Here is an 18457-nt window from a genome sequence, read left to right as displayed (position 1 = left end):
CGCGATGCACAGCCCCCAAACTGAGAAACCTCTTCGGGCATCTTCCCCCTTGAGCGCAGCCCAGGACGTTCTGTAACTCTTCAGTCCGGGTGCGCAGCAGCGACGCATATCCAAAGACATGTGCACACTCAAACAGCAGAGTGGTTGTGAGGTGTGGCAGATGAGTTTATTAAGTAAAATATACAGGACAAAGCAATCATGGTGTCTCTCTCACATCTTCTCAGAGAGAGAGAGAGAGAGAGAGAGAGAGAGAGAGAGAGAGAAAGTACAAAGGACGGGCTTCTGTTTCCCACACTTCCCAAGCATGGGACGTAAACACAGACATGTGGTGTAACAATCACACATCTAGCAACAGGAGAGAATGAAAAATCTGATATCATACTGATATGTCACGATGTCTGAAATAAGGATGGAGCTATGCAGAGGCGTTCGCTGGCTTCATGGTTTTTCCTGCATTGTGATTTTTGCATAGAACGAACACACACACACACACCATGATTCACAATATATCACCAGGTCTAAAACTAAGATTCCAATATAACAATATGGCCGTCAAACAGGTTTTGGATGATACCAGCCGAAAAAGAGACGCAAGGAGTAATTGTGAAAACAAAACAAATACTCCATTCAGCTGTGACGTAGCATGGTTTAGTGGTCAATTTTTATCTGATCCCCATTATTAGTTCGGGAAGTGAAAACCAGGCTACTTCACTTAGAGATGTAGGAGGAATAAAATCCTTCAGTGTCCCCCCCACAGGACACTGGGAGAGTGGATGTTACCGACTTTTATAGAGATAGATGGGCATGTTAAATGTGACCGAAGCTATCCGTTTTATGTGGGAGAGCTTTAAGAGCTGAGAAGAGGAAATGGCAAAGTCCACCTGAGGCAAGATTACATCTCACACCCCCAAAGTCACCACACGCAGCAGCGCTATCAAGGCTCTATGGCATCAGCTGAAGAAACTTGCCTTTAATGACCCATGCAATAACCAGAAAGGAGAGATCAGCAGTTTTGCTTCCTACTCCTGCCCTGGAGAGGATTGTCAGCTGTGTAAGTGGATAGGCTGACCCTTAAACAGCTCTGGAAAGGCTGGGCAAAGTGTTGGAGCATGGGCTCATCAACAGATATTGGCCATTATCAATGAAATAGGAGGGGGGGGTGTATAGTGGCAGGTACTCCTCTATAAGTAAGGTAAAGGTAAAGGTACCCGTACGGGCCAGTCTTGACTGACTCTAGGGTTGTGCACTCATCTCACTCTAGAGGCTGGGGGCCAGCGCTGTCCGGAGACACTTCCGGGTCACGTGGCCAGTGTGACAAGCTGCATCTGGCGAGCCAGCGCAGCACACGGAACGCCGTTTACCTTCCCGCTAGTAAGAGGTCCCTATCTACTTGCACCCGGGGGTGCTTTTGAACTGCTAGGTTGGCAGGCACTGGGACCGAGCGCTGGGAGCGCACCCCGCCGCGGGGATTCGAACCGCGAACTTTCGATCGGCAAGTCCTAGGTGCTGAGGCTTTTACCCACAACGCCACCCGGGTCCCTCCTCTAGAGGGGGCTTAAACAGACCTTCATGTTGACCTTAATGACCTGAGTGCTCAGAGACAACCAGAGCCAGAAACAGAGCAGAATGATACAGATATAGGGAGGGTCTAGTCCCACATGGCAATTCAGGCGAACTAATACCAGTGTACTGGAAGAAGCACAGATTACCAGTGTCAGAGCAATGATTCTTCAACATCAGTTTCGTTGGACTGGTCATGTTATGCAGATGCCCGATGATCGTCTTCCAACGCAACTACACTATTCCGAACTTAAAAACGGAAAAGCGTAATGCTGGTGGTCAACAAAAGAGGTTTCAAGACTGTCTCAAGGCAAATCTTTTTTTAAAAAAAGTACTATAAACACTGACAACTGGGAAACCCTGGCCTGCTAGTGTTGCAGTTGGAGAACAGCCTTTACCAAAGGTGTCATGGGCTTTGAAGACACTCGGACTCGGGACGCAAGGGAGAAATGTGCTAAGAGGAAGGCACACTTGGCAAGTCCACACATGATCAACTCCTGCCCGGGAACCAATGTCCCCACTGTGGAAGGATGTGTGGATCCAGAACTGGCCTCCACAGTCACTTAGGAACTCATTGTTAAAACCGTGTTTATGGAAGACAATCTTACTCGGCTACGAGTGATCGCCAAAGAAGAAGAAGAAGAGCTCTGCCTTCACAGCTGGAGGCAGTATTGCTTCCGAATGCCCGTCACGGGAAACCGCAGGAGCTGAGAGTGCTCTTGAGCTCAGCTCTCGCTTGCAGTTTCCCACAGGCATCTGGTTGCCCACTTGGGAGAGCAGGATGCTGGAAGAGATGGGCCACTGGTCCAATCTGGAAGGCTCTTCTCTTCTCATTTTCAAATTTCTCACACTGATTTACTCCACCTATCTGTATCATTGTTTGTGGCCTCACCCAGCCTGTGCTAACCACCATCCAGACTCAATTTCGACTGTCCATTGCCTTCCATTGCCATCACTGCCCTCCCCTGCCCTGCCGCCACTTCAATTGCTGTCCTGAGCCCAACAAGGAAGAAAACCACTGAAATATACTCAGAGTCAAGAGTGGATTTCATGCTTTTTATTCAGCTCATAGTGGTGAGGAGGAATGGAAGTTCCCCCAGAATGTCTGCTTTATATACATTATTTACATAATTAGCCCCACGTGATTGGCTAATTCCGGGATTCTCCTGTAGGCCAATCAGGTTGCGGATTCCCTTCCACCTGGAGCTGGATTGGGTGGGCCCTGTGGACCAATCAGACTGCTGCATTTTGGATCCTGTTCAACTCAGTACACAACAACCAGAGTGTGTCTTTCTGCTTGTTTCATGTGGGCTCATACACACTTTGTTTGTCTGTCAGAAGCACGGGTCCGAGCGGTTTTCTGTTTGTCCCATTGCTTTTCCTGGGAAAGCCTGGGCCTTAGCTCTAAAATCAGAGGGAATGTGTGGAAGACCCAACTGACTTCGCACCAATTCAGAGGTAAAGAGCGGGTTTTCCTGGGAGAAAGCAGGAAACGAGTAGTGTGGATGAGCAGCTGCATTAAAGGACCAAGGTGGATCTAGAGATAAGCGAAACTGGCTTGGCTTAGACCAGCTAGCAGCAACAGCACTTGCCATCCCTACAACCGCTGTTGGGCTTGTTTTTGTTAGGATGGCAGCACACCTGCAGTTTGGGGGAACTGATCTAAGTGCCCTCAAGGCCCCTAGGCAGCACAGCCAGGATGCAGAATATACACCCCCAGTTGGTAACTAGGCTAAGTAACATCTACCTGGATTAGATATGCAGAGAATCCCAAAGAAAGTGGCACACTCAAAAGGGTTTCATTTGCATGTCAATAGGCAGCACAGTCTCTATCTCCCGGAGGCGCTTTCTGCACAGAATGACTGCCCTGAATCCCAGGAAGGAGCTGAAAAGATCTAGGCAGCGTGCTTTCTTGTCCTAGTAAAGAATGGCTTTTGCATAGCGGTCAAATTGATCCCACTTTCTCTTTCTGCAGCCTCCCCTTGTAGTTTCCAGCTATCGTGCTCCAATCCCTTAACAAGGAATGAAATTATAGCAATGCGAGCCCTGCCTGGGGGCCTCTCTCTTGAAAGCACCGAAGCAAGAATGATGTCCCACCTGCATTAAGCCAACGGGTACGGAAGACAAGCCACGCTTGGCCAGGTGCTATATTTTCCCTCTTGTTTACTTGAGACGAGTGTGCAGTGGGGTCTGTTAAAGGAAAACAAGGGCGACCAAAATCTAACCACGTTTTATTCTGCTTGCTATGTTGCTCACCGGGTTACTGGCGGCTAGAATCTTATACCAGTTAAGCCTAATTAAGAGAAGAGTGGCCTCATTCAGCTATGCCCCCTTTGGCTTAGCTAAGTGCAAAACTGATCTGATATTTAGCGCATTAAATCGGCTTCTTTAAAGTAACAGCTGTGCTCCCCCCCCCCCCCACTCCCAATCAGGGTGGGGAAAGCAGCCAGGGGAATGAATACAGTTCAGGGGGAAGATAAGATTAGCATACAGAAGGTCCCATGTTCAATGCTCAGCAACTCCAGGTAGCGTTAGGAGACACCCTTTTACTGAAACCCTGCAGAGCCGCTGCCAGTCAGAATTGGCATAATGGAGCTAGATGGGCCAATGGTCTAATACAGTACAAGGCAGCTCCCTGTGTTCCTATGTCTTGCAGGAAAAACAATGGAAATGGATATCCTGAAGGAAGGTATGGCTGATTGACTGGCACACCGAAGAGGCGATGTCTGGATTTTAATTAAATACAGTGGTACCTCGGGTTACATACGCTTCAGGTTACAGACTCCACTAACCCAGAAATAGTACCTTGGGTTAAGAACTTTGCTTCAGGATGAGAACAGAAATCGTGCTCCGGTGGCACGGCAGCAGCGGGAGGCCCCATTAGCTAAAGTGGTTAAGAACAGTTTCAGGTTAAGAACGGACCTCCGGAACGAATTAAGTACTTAACCCGAGGTACCACTGTAATAATAATGAGCACATTGGAAAAATACAAGTTACTGAAAACGCAAGCAATATGTAAACATTTCAAAAGAAGCAAGGAGGCTGGAATTGAGAATAGAACTCTCACTAATACCAAGGCATGCATGCATGCATGCATACATACACACACACACACACACACACACACACACACACACACTCATTTACCTACTCATATTGAAATAACGTGGTACCTTGGGTTAAGTACTTAAAAATCAGACAAACTGTGGACAAACTGTATATACCGTATTTTTCGCTCTATAAGACGCACCAGACCACAAGACGCACCTAGTTTTTGGAGGAGGAAAACAAGAAAAAAAATATTCTGAATCTCAGAAGCCAGAACAGCAAGAGGGATCACTGCGCAGTGAAAGCAGCAATCCCTCTTGCTGTTCTGGCTTCTGAGATAGCTGCACAGCCTGCATTCACTCCATAACACACACACAAATTTCCCCTAACTTTTTAGGAGGGAAAAAGTGAGTCTTATAGAGCAAAAAATACTGTACCTTTCTTGCTTCCAGAAATGCAAATATTGTTCCACGGTGCCACACAATTTGAGGCCTAACATGTACTATGAGGAACGTATGCAGACTGATACACCCGTTCACATCTGCTTTCTTTCAACTAGCAGAGTATTTGGCCTGATGAGCTTTTGTACGCCCGCCACCCCCACCCCCCTAAACCGGGTTCTCTTTCCACCTTTATTTGAGGGAATTAGCCAAGACATTTCAAAGCAGCTGATGTTTTGCAACAAGAATGAGAGGGTGACCTGACACAGCTCGGCTGCGCTTTCCAAAGTCTCTATGCAAAGCAACGTCCATTTCAACTGGCTTTGACGCAGAGGAGCGGGAAGCCCGGTCAACACTCAGCTCCCCTTTTGTAATAAAATAAAGTAAGTGAATGAATGAAAAAGAATTCTCTCTCTTTCTAAAAGGTGCTTTGTGCGTGCCAGACCTCAAAAAGAGGGCGATATTTGCTTGTGACCACTTTTATACGTTATGCTGGGACCAAAGAGTTGAGCTGAGCCAAGAGAGAAGAACGGGGCGATGAAAGCAAACAAGCAATTCAGCAAACGGCGTTTCCATGGAGAAATTGCTGAGCCAGCACAAAAGGGCGCAGATAAAAGTAGCGGTCAACCCAGCGGTCCCCTTATTGTCGCATATAGATTTGCAAACACTGACACTTGAGCAATGCTAGGCAAGTGTGGGGTGGGGGGGGGGTTGAGAGGCACTTGGCCATCTGTTGCTAGGGATGACATCACCCCCTCCATCGCTCGGGCTCACACTTTTATTTCCAGCATTGTGTCTGACTCATTAAACATCACGGCCCGTTCAGCGAGACCTCCACTGGCAGCGCTCGAGAGTCGGGGTGCAATGGAGACGATCCGCGAGCATCGGCCCGATTTGGCACTCGGGGACGTCCGTATCTGTAACAAGTGTGTGCTATCTTAAATTAAAGGTAAAAGGACCCCTGACCATTAGGTCCAGTCGTGACCGACTCTGGGGTTGTGGCACTCATCTCGCTTTATTGGCCAAGGGAGCGCGCTTACAGCTTCCGGGTCATGTGGCCAGTATGACTAAGCCGCTTCTGGCGAACCAGAGCAGTGCATGGAAACACCGTTTACCTTCCCACCAGAGCGGTGCCTATTTATCTACTTGCACTTTGACGTGCTTTCAAACTGCTAGGTTGGCAGGATCAGGGACCGAGCAACGGGAGCTCACCCCGTCGCGGGGATTCGAGCTGCCGACCTTCTGATCGGCAAATCCTAGGCTCTGTGGTTTAACCCACAGTGCCACCCGCGTCCCTTTTTATCTTAAATTAGAGGGGTGGATCCATCATTTGCACCATTGCACTGGTCTGGAGAAGCAACAGTGGATGTTTTGCAGCAGGGTTGGGTGGTTGTCCAAACGTTGGTAGACCACAACTCCCATCATCCCTGCCCATTGGTCATGCCTGCTAGGGATGACAGAAGTTGGTAGCCTAGCAACACAAGGAGATCCATGGGTTCCCCATCCCGGTTTTATGAAAGTGCAGGTTTCCTTTTCTTTTTAAGAACTAGGACTTGGTCTGCCTGATATCAAAGGAATGTCTAGACCGCAAACTGAAGCCCCTTCCAGCCTTGCTTAGTTTGGCTTCCAACAAGGACATCTGGAAACTGTATTTCTAGGAAGCCTCCCCCAGTTTGCTGTCCTCCAGGTCCTGGGGCTATAGCTTCCATCAGCTCCATCCGGCCAAAGCTCAGGGATTGTAAGAGATGCAGGCTGTGTTAGAAACTGAAAGAGGAAAACTAGGAGCTAAATGGCACCTTAAGCCTAGGTTATGGGCGCAACAATGGAATTTCTAGGCTGTGCTTTTTTTATACAACAACATCATAAAGCTGAAAATGAACGAATTTTTCACATGGTCTATTCCATGGGTGGGCAACCTAAGGCCCGGGCGCTGGATCCGGCCCAATCACCTTCTATATCTGGCCCACAGACGGTCCGGGAATCAGTGTGTTTTTACATGAGTAGAATGTGCCCTTTTATTTAAAAGGCATCTCCGGGTTATTTGTGGGGCCTGCCTGATGTTTTTACATGAGTAGAATGTGCCCTTTTATTTAAAATGCATCTCCGGGTTATTTGTGGGGCATAGGAATTTCCCCCCCAAAAAATATAGTCTGCCCCCCCAAGGTCTGAGGGACAGTGGACCAGCTCCCTGCTGGAAAAGTTTGCTGACCCCTGGTCTAGTCCTTCCCCCACCCACCCCTCTAATATTCTTAAAAGGGTCTCTTCTCCAGTCTTCAGTGTGTTGCTTGAAGTGGGGAGGCAGAAAAAGGTCCTCCTTTCCTTCTACTCTGCAGTCTTAGGCACAGAGCTCAGAAACAATGGGAGTTTTGAACACTGGATGCTGGCCAAAACATATAGGTGCTGACCTTTAAAATCCTAAACGGCCTCGGCCTAGTAGACCTGAAGCAGCATCTCCACCCCCATCATTCAGCCCGGACACTGAGGTCCAGCGCCGAGGGCCTTCTGGTGGTTCCCTCACTACGAGAAGCAAAGCTACAGGGAACCAGACAGAGGGCCTTCTCATTAGTGATGCCCGCCCTGTGGAATGCCCTCCCTTCAGATGTCAAGGAAATGAGCAACTATCCTACTTTTAAAAGACATCTGAAGGCAGCCCTGTTTAGGGAAGCCTTTTAGGGTTTAATGTTTTGTTATGTTTTTATATGTGCTGGAAGCAACCCAGAGTAGCTGGGGCAACACAGTCAGATGGACGGGGTATAACATAATAAAATAATAATAATAATAATAATAATAATATCCCTGAGCTACAGCATCTTGCCTTGAGGCAGTGGGTCACCTCACAGTCAAAATGAAGCAGATTGGTGCCTTGACCCAGATTGGTGCATGCAATATAGCCACTCTCATCACATGTGGGAAACAATGAGCCAGGACTCTCCAAGAAAGAATAATCTGGGTCAAATTTGAAGCAATACAAACCCAAAATCTGCTGGGACAAGCAAGTTAGGATCCATCAGATCTGCAGCTCAGCTGGCCAATTCTTGGCTCAAGCAGCAATATGCCAGCATAACTAGCACAACTGGGGCTCACCCACCTGAGTCAAGACCAGTAGAAAAAAAATGGGTGTCCTGGGAGAGTAGCAGGGGCAATAATATTGGAACACAACTCAGTTCGGCTCAATCACACAACCCGGCAACCCAGCACTGGCAAAACGGGTGGCACAAATCAAACTCTTATTTTGAAGACTTTTTATGTCTCTGTAGGTTTAGGCCAGCTCAACTGGAAGTAGTCTACATTGAATAGAGTTTAGCATAGGTGATTTACACCAGCTTCTTATATTTAGGAGATTGCTCTCTCTAAATTTGGTTATGCTCCTATTTAATGAGTGGGATTTAAGTTATGTCACGGCTAACTTGTTCCATCGATTTCAATGTGACCTAATTTAGTCTGGCGTTGGGAAGAAGCCGCCATCAGTAAATCAAACTAGTAGTGAGGATGAGCTCAGCGACAAGGCGAAAAGTAGACCTCGTCATACCATGCACCAAAATATAAATTCTGCACGAGGGAAAATGCACACTCTGGGCTGACTTTATAGCTCGTGTTTTTGGCATGCATTTGTACGGATCCAGAGGTCTCTCTGTGTTCCAACGCCTCCAGTAGAGCACACTTATCGACAAAGACATTGTTTGGGGAATGAGCTTCACCTGGGTTTCAGAGCTTCTGTGCCATCAAGGGACTGCTGGGTAGGGATTGCTGCTTCAACATTTTTCTGCATGGGACCAATGAAGCCTCCTTTATTTGAAAGGAGCCACATAGCGAAGGCGAAGTGAAATTCCACGCACATGGAATCGCGGAGGGTGCGCAAATCCCTTTATCACAAAGCGTAGCACGGCTTAAACTTCCCGACATTCCCAGCCCAACCCAGGGCTGCATGTGCTAGGAGAGCCGGTGGGAATGGCAGCAGCACTCTGGCACGCTAAAGGCATTAAACTTTCAGAGAGATGAAATGAAACATGACAAATTACTTAGCGAGTCCACAAAACTGTATAGACCAGAACACACTTGGGTCCTATTATTCATCCACCTTCTCTTCCAGTTTAGGAAGAATAAAGCAAGCAAGCACAGAACCTGGTTTCATTTGGCAAAAAAAGGTTTCACTGCTTATGCAGTCAGGTTTTTTAAGTGCTGCTGATTCTTTTATGAAAGGAGAGGCATCTTGGGGTCTAAACCAGGTTGCAATCTCAGCTATCAGTATCTTTAAATCCCAGATTCTCCCCCCCCCACCTGCTATTTATATTTTATAACATTCCTTTCAATAAAATTAAATGTTACAAAATATATGTAGCAGCGGCTGAAAAGAGTAGTCTCGTATCCCTCTATCCATCTCCCCTGTGCAAATACAGGGGTGAGTTCTGAAACAAGGGGTTTGCGTGCTGTGAAATGATTTTGCCCACCTTCACAATGCACCCTCCCAGTTTTGGCAGTCATTTGAGGGTCTCGTGAAACAGAGCCCTCACTCTGGCTTGGCTTCATTATATTGTAGCATAGTCAAATCTGACCGGCTACACAGCACTGTAAAGTCAAAATATTGAAACCTGATTGGTTGGATCATATAGTGAGGGGGGAAATAATTCTTTTTACGGGGGAGAAATGTGTTAAAGGAAGTGCCAAGATTGGCAGTGAACAGAAAAAACAACAACGATGGTGTAAGACAGGCATAGGCAAACTCAGCCCTCCAGATGTTTTGGGACTACAACTCCCATTATCCCTGACCACTGGTCCTGTTAGCTAGGGATGATGGGAGTTGTAGTCCCAGAACATCTGGAGAGTTGAGTTTGCCTTTGCCTGGTGTAGGACAAGTTTCTGGCTTTTTGGAGAATGTTTCAGGAGCACCAAATCTTCCCCTTTCCGCACTGAAAATATGAAGCTATGAAAATTCAGTTCAGCGCCAATGCTATCCAGTATGTAACAGTATGCCACCATGCATTTTCTGTGCCTTCACAAATTGTGCCCAGTGAAATAGTCTCCAAGGGAGGGAAAATCAAAGAACAATGATGTCACTTTATTGGATGGGGCACTTTCAAGGACAGCCATGTGCCTCGTACAACCTCTAGGGACGCCATAACAAGCCAAGAGGCACATTCACCCTTCTCCCTAAATATGAACTAGGTAAACTTAGCAAAACTACAAAGTATGAGAGGAAGCCACAGTCAACTATCAAAAGCTATTCCCATAACAATTTTGATCACACACCAGTTAAGTACAGTGGTACCTCAGGTTACATACGCTTCAGGTTACAGACTCTGTTAATCCAGAAATAGTACCTCGGGTTAAGAACTTTGCTTCAGGATGAGAACAGAAATTGTGCTCTAGTGGCGCGGCGGCAGCAGGAGGCCCCATTAGCTAAAGTGGTGGTTCAGGTTAAGAACAGTTTCAGGTTAAGAACGGACCTCTGGAACGAATTAAGTACTTACCTGAGGTACCAGTGTACAGTCATACCTCAGGTTACAGACGTTTCGTATTGCGCACTGCACTGAACCCGGAAGTACAGGAACGAGTTACTTCCAGGTTTTGGCACTTGCACGTGTGCAGAAGCGCTAAATCGTGCTATGTGCAGAAGCACTGAATCGCGACCCGCGTGTGCGCAGACGTGGCGCTGCAGGTTGCGAACGCTGCAGGTTGCGAACGTGCTTCCTGCATGGATCACGTTCACAACCCGAGCGTCCACTGTACAAATCATTTCCCTCAGTGTTAGCTTTGCAACCTATATTCGTTGTTAGAAAACAATGTTAAAGAATTAGAATGGGAAGGGTCATTTTCTACATTACATCTTCCTAGAAAGTGGATGCACGTCTTACATGGGTGCAGAATTCGGGTCCCCGAGAAATTTCGGCTCTTATTCAAACGAAAGCCCAAGATCCTAGTGCCTGAGACTAGGCCTTGTCTGGGAAATACCTGCCAGAATCTCAGAAGATGAAAAGGTAGCAGAATAATATGCCTGGCGCTTATTCAACCACGAGCAACGCTACAATTATACGAAACAGGAATAACAATGGGGAGGGAGAACTAAGATACAAGAACATGCACAAATATTGGGGACAGGTTTGTGGTTTTTTGTAATCTCAGGGAGCCATTGTTTTGAAAGCACCCCTGCACCTACTCACCCTGCAAAAAAAAACCCTTCACTATTTCTAACAAACATATGCTGGAGCTTTCAGAAACAGGGGCTACGCCTACGCTTCCCACAAGTTCAACGACGCCTTGGTAGCTGGGAAATTCTTCCCTCCGTCACCTTGCAGGTTGAGCATGCCTCTTATCCTGCCTGTCACCACACTCACGCCAGCTCCAAATAATAGCTCCTGGCACACGACGCTCATATATTGTAACACATTAACAGCAAGCTGTGAGGAGCTGGCAAGTCAGAAGTAAATTGCTGGCACGGATTTTTATGAGGGTTTTTTTCAGGGGGGGCAGGGAGGAATAATGTGATTAGTTGCGGTTCAATAACTGAACATATAGTGTGGTGACGGGGGCAAGGAGGGAGGGAGGGAAAAGTTTGCATATCTCCAGTTCAGAAAACTCTACGTGAGGGACAACAACTCTGCAATGAAACTCACAAGGAATTGTCAGTTACGATGAATCTTTTTTTAAAAAAATATATATATTCAATTTTCTTTTTCATTCATTACATACATCTCATATCCATAACATTTACTATACATTCCTTCCTCCCTCCCCTCCTAGGCTTCCCCCAACTTCCGCTTCTGGTTTGTTTCTTCTTTCGCCCACCTTAACGGTAAAGGTAAAGGGACCCCTGACCGTTAGGTCCAGTCACAGACGACTCTGGGGTTGCGGCGCTCATCTCGCTTTACTGGCCAAGGGAGCCGGCGTACAGCTTCTGGGTCATGTGGCTAGCATGACTAAGCCTCTTCTGGAGAACCAGAGCAGCACACGGAAACACCATTTACCTTTCTGCCAGAGTGGTACCGATTTATCTACTTTGATGTGCTTTTGAACTGCTAGGTGGGCAGGAGCTGGGACCGAGTAACGGGAGCTCACCCCGTCGCGGAGATTTGAACCACCAACCTTCTGGTCAGCAAGTCCTAGGCTCTGTGGTTTAATCCACAGCGCCACCTGCGTCCCTTGCTACCGCCTAAAAAAAATAAAAAATACTAATAGAATCATAGAATCATAGAGTTGGAAGAGACCACAAGGGCCATCGAGTCCAACCCCCTGCCAAGCAGGAAACACCATCAGAGTACTCCTGACATATGGTTGTCAAGCCTCTGCTTAAAGACCTCCAAAGAAGGAGACTCCACCACACTCCTTGGCAGCAAATTCCACTGTCAAACAGCTCTTACTGTCAGGAAGTTCTTCCTAATGTTTAGGTGGAATCTTCTTTCTTGTAGTTTGGATCCATTGCTCCGAGTCCGCTTCTCTGGAGCAGCAGAAAACAACCTTTCTCCCTCCTCTATGTGACATCCTTTTATATATTTGAACATGGCTATCAGATCACCCCTTAACCTCCTCTTCTCCAGGCTAAACATGCCCAGCTCCCTTAGCCGTTCCTCATAAGGCATCGTTTCCAGGCCTTTGACCATTTTGGTTGCCCTCCTCTGTATACGTTCCAGTTTGTCAGTGTCCTTCTTGAGCTGTGGTGCCCAGAACTGGACACAGTACTCCAGGTGAGGTCTGACCAGAGCAGAATACAGTGGCACTATTACATAACATTTTTTAAAAAATAACATTTTCGTACAGTAACATCAAACCTAAAAATAAAAAATAAATACACCATATTATTTCTCTATCTTCTGCACATTTTCTACTACTCATGATGTGAATGTTTATTTAAGTCAGTTACGAGGAATCTTGGTAAGCAAGAGTGAGGCAGAACATTTGCCCAAGATCATTGAGAGCTGTTGCTACTGAGGTTTGCCCCATCTCTTTGTGATGTGGGGATGAGTGGGATTTGCAATGGGTTTTTACAGAACGGACAGCTCCCCTAAGGGTGCATTGTGACATGGTGAACATTGTGTTAGTTTTCCTGTTTATAATGCCAGTGCTTCTGTCCTGTTTTCCAATGTTCCTTTCACACAGCAGTGCCTGTTCTGTTACGGAACTGTGGCTTTCTTTTTCGTTTTTTACCAATATACAGGCAGCTCCCCGTTTACGCGGGGGTCACATTCCGAGGCACCACACGTTTAAGTGAAATCGCGTATGTTGGGAACACCTTCGGAATAGCCGAAGGTGTTTACCTGGTACAGGCAAGTCGCCATTTACATGGGGGGTTACTTTCCGAAGTACCTCTAAACCTCTGGAAATCCTTGAAAAAACTTTTTAAAAAACAAACAAACAAGAATTCAATTGCTCCCTCCAAACCTCCTTGTTCAAAATCCAACTCTCCACAGGCCTCAAAGTTTGTTGCAAGGGCTCCTGGGACTGCACTTGCAAAGGCTCATGGGATTGCTAGACGCTGTTTTCACGCCGTTTTGCAATCTTTGAGGGCTATTTTCGCCCCTTTTGGTGCCGCTTCCGTGTCTGCAGCGATGCATGTATGTGCAGTCATGCGTGCCCTGAATGCACGTAAAAGGGGAATTGCCTGTACCAGCTTGTTGTGCTAAGTTTCATGCACAATAGTGGCTGTGGCATGACAAAAATGTGAACGTCACTGGACAAGACCCCTACTCTCCCACCCTCTCTGCAGATGTGTGCTTCTGTTCCCCCATGCTTACTCCATGAAAACAGCAGGAAAGAACTGTCTGCTGGTATATTGACCCAAATTTTGTCACTTTACTCCAGGTTAGAAATGCTGCAAACTGTTTCTTTTCTTTTCTTTTCTTTCCTGGAATCAAACAGCATGGAAGCGAGCACTGAACAAGCACCGTACTTTTCTGGGAGTGTCATTTATGTTGCATGAAAACTCAAATATAACACGGTTATTAGCATTTAGGGAAATATGGGGATATGGAATGAAATGTTACGTGACTGCAAGTCAGTCACGTCGTCTTCCAAAGCATGTCATTCCACTCCAGGTTTTCCTCACTTCCCCAACAGTCAGCCTGCATCTGAGAATGCTCAGTCATCAGGGGGCAGTTTTCCATTCTCCATACAAGAGTTTCTTCTATTGTGCTTCTGCAAACCTTCAGTTCCACTCCCTCCAAGCCTGCTGATGACTTCCTCTTGTGCATAGATGGTACCCATCAGTTCTGTCTACACAAGGATCTAAGAACGAGCTCTATTGCTATGTAGGATCATTACATTTTAAGACTAATGAACTACTGAAAGCCATCAAAGCACAAGCCCTGTAGCAAGTTCTTCAGTACCCAACACTCCTAATTTGTACATACTCCTAATTAGCATGCAATGCTCCTAATTAGCCAGTGTTACTAATTAGCATGCAACCACCACCATCACTGCGGTAGGTGATGCAGTCTGATCATTGCTCTGGCCACTGCATCATTATCTACAATGAGGGGCATGGGCTCTCCTGGGCTTCAGAGGCATCTCCCCCTTCTACCTGGAGATGCCAGGGACCTTCTGCAAACAAAGCATGCGCTTCTCCACTGAGATATTGCATTCCTGTGCCATGTTAGGGAATGGGAGTGTGTACTGTTCCCCAGGTAGAGTATTTTTCACACTATAGGACACACCGGACCATAGGAGGGGGAGAACGGGGGGGGAAATTCTCCCCCTCTCTGCTCAGCGCCCCTTCAGCGAAGCGGCAGGAGAAACGGAGCCCCTTCCATTTCTCCTCCCACTTCGCTGAAGGGGCGCTGCGCAGAGAGGGAAAACTGTGCAGCGTATCTCCAGTGCAGCGAAGCCTGGAGAGCAAGAGGGATCGGTGTGCACCGACCCCTCTCGCTCTCCAGGCTTCAGGTGGCTATCCACAAGCCTTCAGAGCGCAGCGGGAACTCCTGCTGCGCTCCGAAGGCTTGCGGATAGCTGCCTGAAGCCCACGGAGCACAGCAGGAGTTACTGTTGCGCTCTGGGAGCTTCAGGCGGCTTCAGCGAAAGCAATGAGAAGCCTCCGGAGCGTGGGGGGAGCTCTCCCTCTGCGCTTTGGAGGCTTCGCGTTGCTATCGCTGAAGCCAAGGAGCCTGCATTCGCTCCACAGGACGCACACACATTTCCCTTAATTTTTGGAGGGGGAAAAGTGTGTCCTATAGAGCGAAAAATACAGTAGTGTTCACTGATGCTCTGAAGAGTCGCCAAACAGGTGGCTTTGAACTAGCAGTAAGAACTTCTATGAATGGAAAGTGGAGTGCCCAATTTTTGCCAGTCAGCCAACCCACTTTGGAACCAATGAAAGCTGCTCCTGGGGGTTGGGGGACTCTCTGGAGCAGTGTGCGGCATGGCACAGAGGGCTGCAGGGATGCAAGAATCAGATGCCCTGCCTTGCATGAATGGAAACACAAAGCAGTGTTGCAAAGCCATCAGATGTTTCAAAGTATACCGCAGCAGATGATCAGTACCGGTTTGTGAGATGTCCAGTAACCATGTACAGTGGTACCTCGCGTTAGATACGCTTCAGGTTACATACGCTTCAGGTTACAGACTCCGCTAACCCAGAAATAGTGCTTTAGGTTAAGAACTTTGCTTCAGGATGAGAACAGGAATTGTGCCCCGGCGGCACGGCGGCAGCAGGAGGCCCCATTAGCTAAAGTGGGGCTTCAGGTTAAGAACAGTTTCAGGTTAAGAATGGACCTCCGGAATGAATTAAATACTTAACCCGAGGACCGACATGAGCATTATCTTTTCCAATGTTTGCCCAGCTCTAGAAAGAGGTAAGCATGGCCAGCCATCATTTACATATTCAAATTAAGGTCTTTATTAAGAAACATTACTACATTAGGATTTCTTGACCTACCTGAAAGAGGGTATCTACTAGTCATCAGCCATGATTGCCTTTTGACACATTTACTCAAGTCCACAATTTACTTCAAATTACTTATCTAAGGGTTTGTGAGATTATTTAATCCTTATTACGCTATCTTCACCTTGATCAATGTTTAGACTGTTGCTGATTATCACAGATATAGTCTACCAAGCAGAATATATTGATTTATTAAGATGGATGGCCACAGAATTAAGGGAAAGGGCAACTCTGAGTGCATCTTAGCCCTGAAATTTATTTTAAATACCAGAACCGAGCTCAGCTCACTGACCTTTCACACAAAACCAATTCTTGATTTCTCCTCAAGCTTTGTTTCATAGGCCAAATCTGGATTCGGAGTAAGAAATCCTTGGTAATCTACAGTAAATCACCCAGAGCTCTGCAAGTAGATCCAATTCTCCCTTCCCCCACCCCAGGTTTACACACAACTTATTATTGCCAGTGTGGTGTAGTGGTTGAGAGCGGTAGTCTTGTAATCTGGGGAACCGGGTTCGCGTCTCTGCTCCTCCACATGCAGCTGCTGGGTGACCTTGGGCCAGTCACACTTCCTTGAAGTCTCTCAGCCCCACTCACCTCACAGAGTGTTTGTTGTGGGGGAGGAAGGGAAAAGAGCATGTTAGCCGCTTTGAGACGCCTTAAAGGGAGTGAAAGGCGGGATATCAAATCAAAACTCTTCTTCTTCTTCTATTGGGTGGGGGAAAAGCAAAGTCACGACATCCTGATATTGCCATGAGTTGATGCCCCTCTCTTAATACATTTCACCTTGATAGATTCCCTGAAGCAAACCAGCGGCTGAAGAACGTCTAGGGCTTGTTGTCCTAGGGTAACGTCTTGGACGAGATAGCAATCTCCCAATAATAATCAAAAGTGTAGGAAGGGAGACAGGAAGAACTTGCCAACCACCCTAAACGTTGAAGAAAAGTTGTGTGCAAGCAATAAAGGGCAAGAAAGGAGCAATTGGAGGAGATGGGCACTGGAAGGGCCAAACATTGTTCTCAATCCTAAACACATTTAATTAGAAATAAGTCTCATCGATTCTAGTTAACATATTCCAAGGCATGTGTTTAGGATCACAGCTCTGGCCTAATTATCTAAACATCATGATGCTCCACAGGCTGCCTGGATAAGATTGCTCTATAGATTGAGATAGAGAAGAAATTTGGTTTTGTCTGCATTTAAGAGAGAAATGAGCTAATTCATACTTTTCGACCGAATACAGCTACATTTCAAGATTCATACTTCTCAGAATCTTGGGATGCTATTTTCTAGCCAATTGTTGTGAATAAAAATGTGCAAATTACAGGAAATGATACCTACAAACGCATACCTTAGCGAGCATGTAATATAAATGCATCGTGTTAGGGGAAACGGCTTCTAAAAATGTGTATTAGTAAGAAGCACATAGAAAAAATGGTATATTATGAGAAAATGCTGATAAATTTTCATGAGGGTTTTTTTATCTGTTCAAAAATTGCTGAGCTGAAGTTAAGACGGGGGGCGGGGGGAATGAGAAAGCCACATAAATTGATATAGACAGGTGCATCCAAAACTACTTTTAGGGGAAAAAGCAAGCTCGTCTACATAGTGAAACCAGAATGCAAGCTCACATCCATATCCCAATCTTACTCCCCACCCCCCCAACCTAAAACACTCACACTTGGGATGTTTGGAAGCCATATTTTGGCAGCCTCTTAAAACCATGAAGGTCTTGTTGACCTACAGCAATCATCTTAAGAGTCGAATGATGTCCATCCTAGAGGGAAATCAACCTGCGCACCTTTAAGTTTTGATAAAACACAGCAACTCTTTTGCAGCACGAGAGCGAGCAGGGATTTTTTTTTTTTAAAAAAAGGTACAAAGAAAACCCGATCAGAGCTTTTCAACATGGCAGGTTATTCCCTTATTGAGGCCCAACGTATTGCAGCATCAAATGTCAACATCAAAACAATATAGGGGGAAAAAAATAATTACAGACAGTGTTAGTGTTGTAAGCTGATAAGGACCAGATGGTCTTTTGTATTTATGGTTTGCTTTGTGCATACAAATGTGTTGGGGATCTAATTAGCCTTCTCCAAAACTCAAACTGGGTAATTACTATCATTATCCCCTTTTCAAATAAATCTGAAGTCTAAACTGCAATTAAGTTTTTTCCCCCCATTTTGTTTTTTTAGTTTTGTAGTCACACATTTTAAGGATTGTTCATTGGAATCCTTTTGCCAATGCCCCTCAAACACCCCCCCCCTTTCTAATGGTGAGTGGCATAAAATGCCCTAGCTTGATTTGGTGTTTTTTTTATAAGCAGAGTGGGTGGGAATGAAGGAAAACAGTAAGTCAGCAATATATATATATTGTTGGTGATTCAGTGTTTTCCAGACAAACATTGACCCTCTTGTTCTCACAATAGTGCCACTTCCATTCACACTGAGTTCACATCTACATCATACATCCAAAGCACATTTAATGCACATTGAAAGCGCCTGCCTTCTTCCAGAGAATCCTGGGAACTTTAGTTTGTTAAGGG

At 46.3% G+C, this 18457-nt stretch overlaps 1 protein-coding gene and 1 long non-coding RNA gene across 2 annotated transcripts in view; one reads left to right on the top strand and one right to left on the bottom strand.

The window, feature by feature from the left end:
• FAT3 (FAT atypical cadherin 3) overlaps positions 1–18457 on the bottom strand; it is a 462771-nt gene that overhangs the window by 174690 nt on the left and 269624 nt on the right. The gene's annotated exons all lie outside the window — the stretch shown is intronic.
• LOC310675888 lies at positions 2868–4298 on the top strand. Its single transcript, XR_014510284.1, has 3 exons — positions 2868–3018; positions 3536–3702; positions 4217–4298. It is a non-coding gene; the product is annotated as an uncharacterized lncRNA (long non-coding RNA).

Source organism: Podarcis tiliguerta, assembly GCF_965153285.1.
Source record: "Podarcis tiliguerta genome assembly, chromosome: 4".
NCBI classification, from domain to species: Eukaryota; Metazoa; Chordata; class Lepidosauria; order Squamata; family Lacertidae; genus Podarcis; species Podarcis tiliguerta.
The sequence above is the reverse complement of the archived record's forward strand: the minus strand, read 5'-3'. Positions and strand labels throughout refer to the sequence as shown.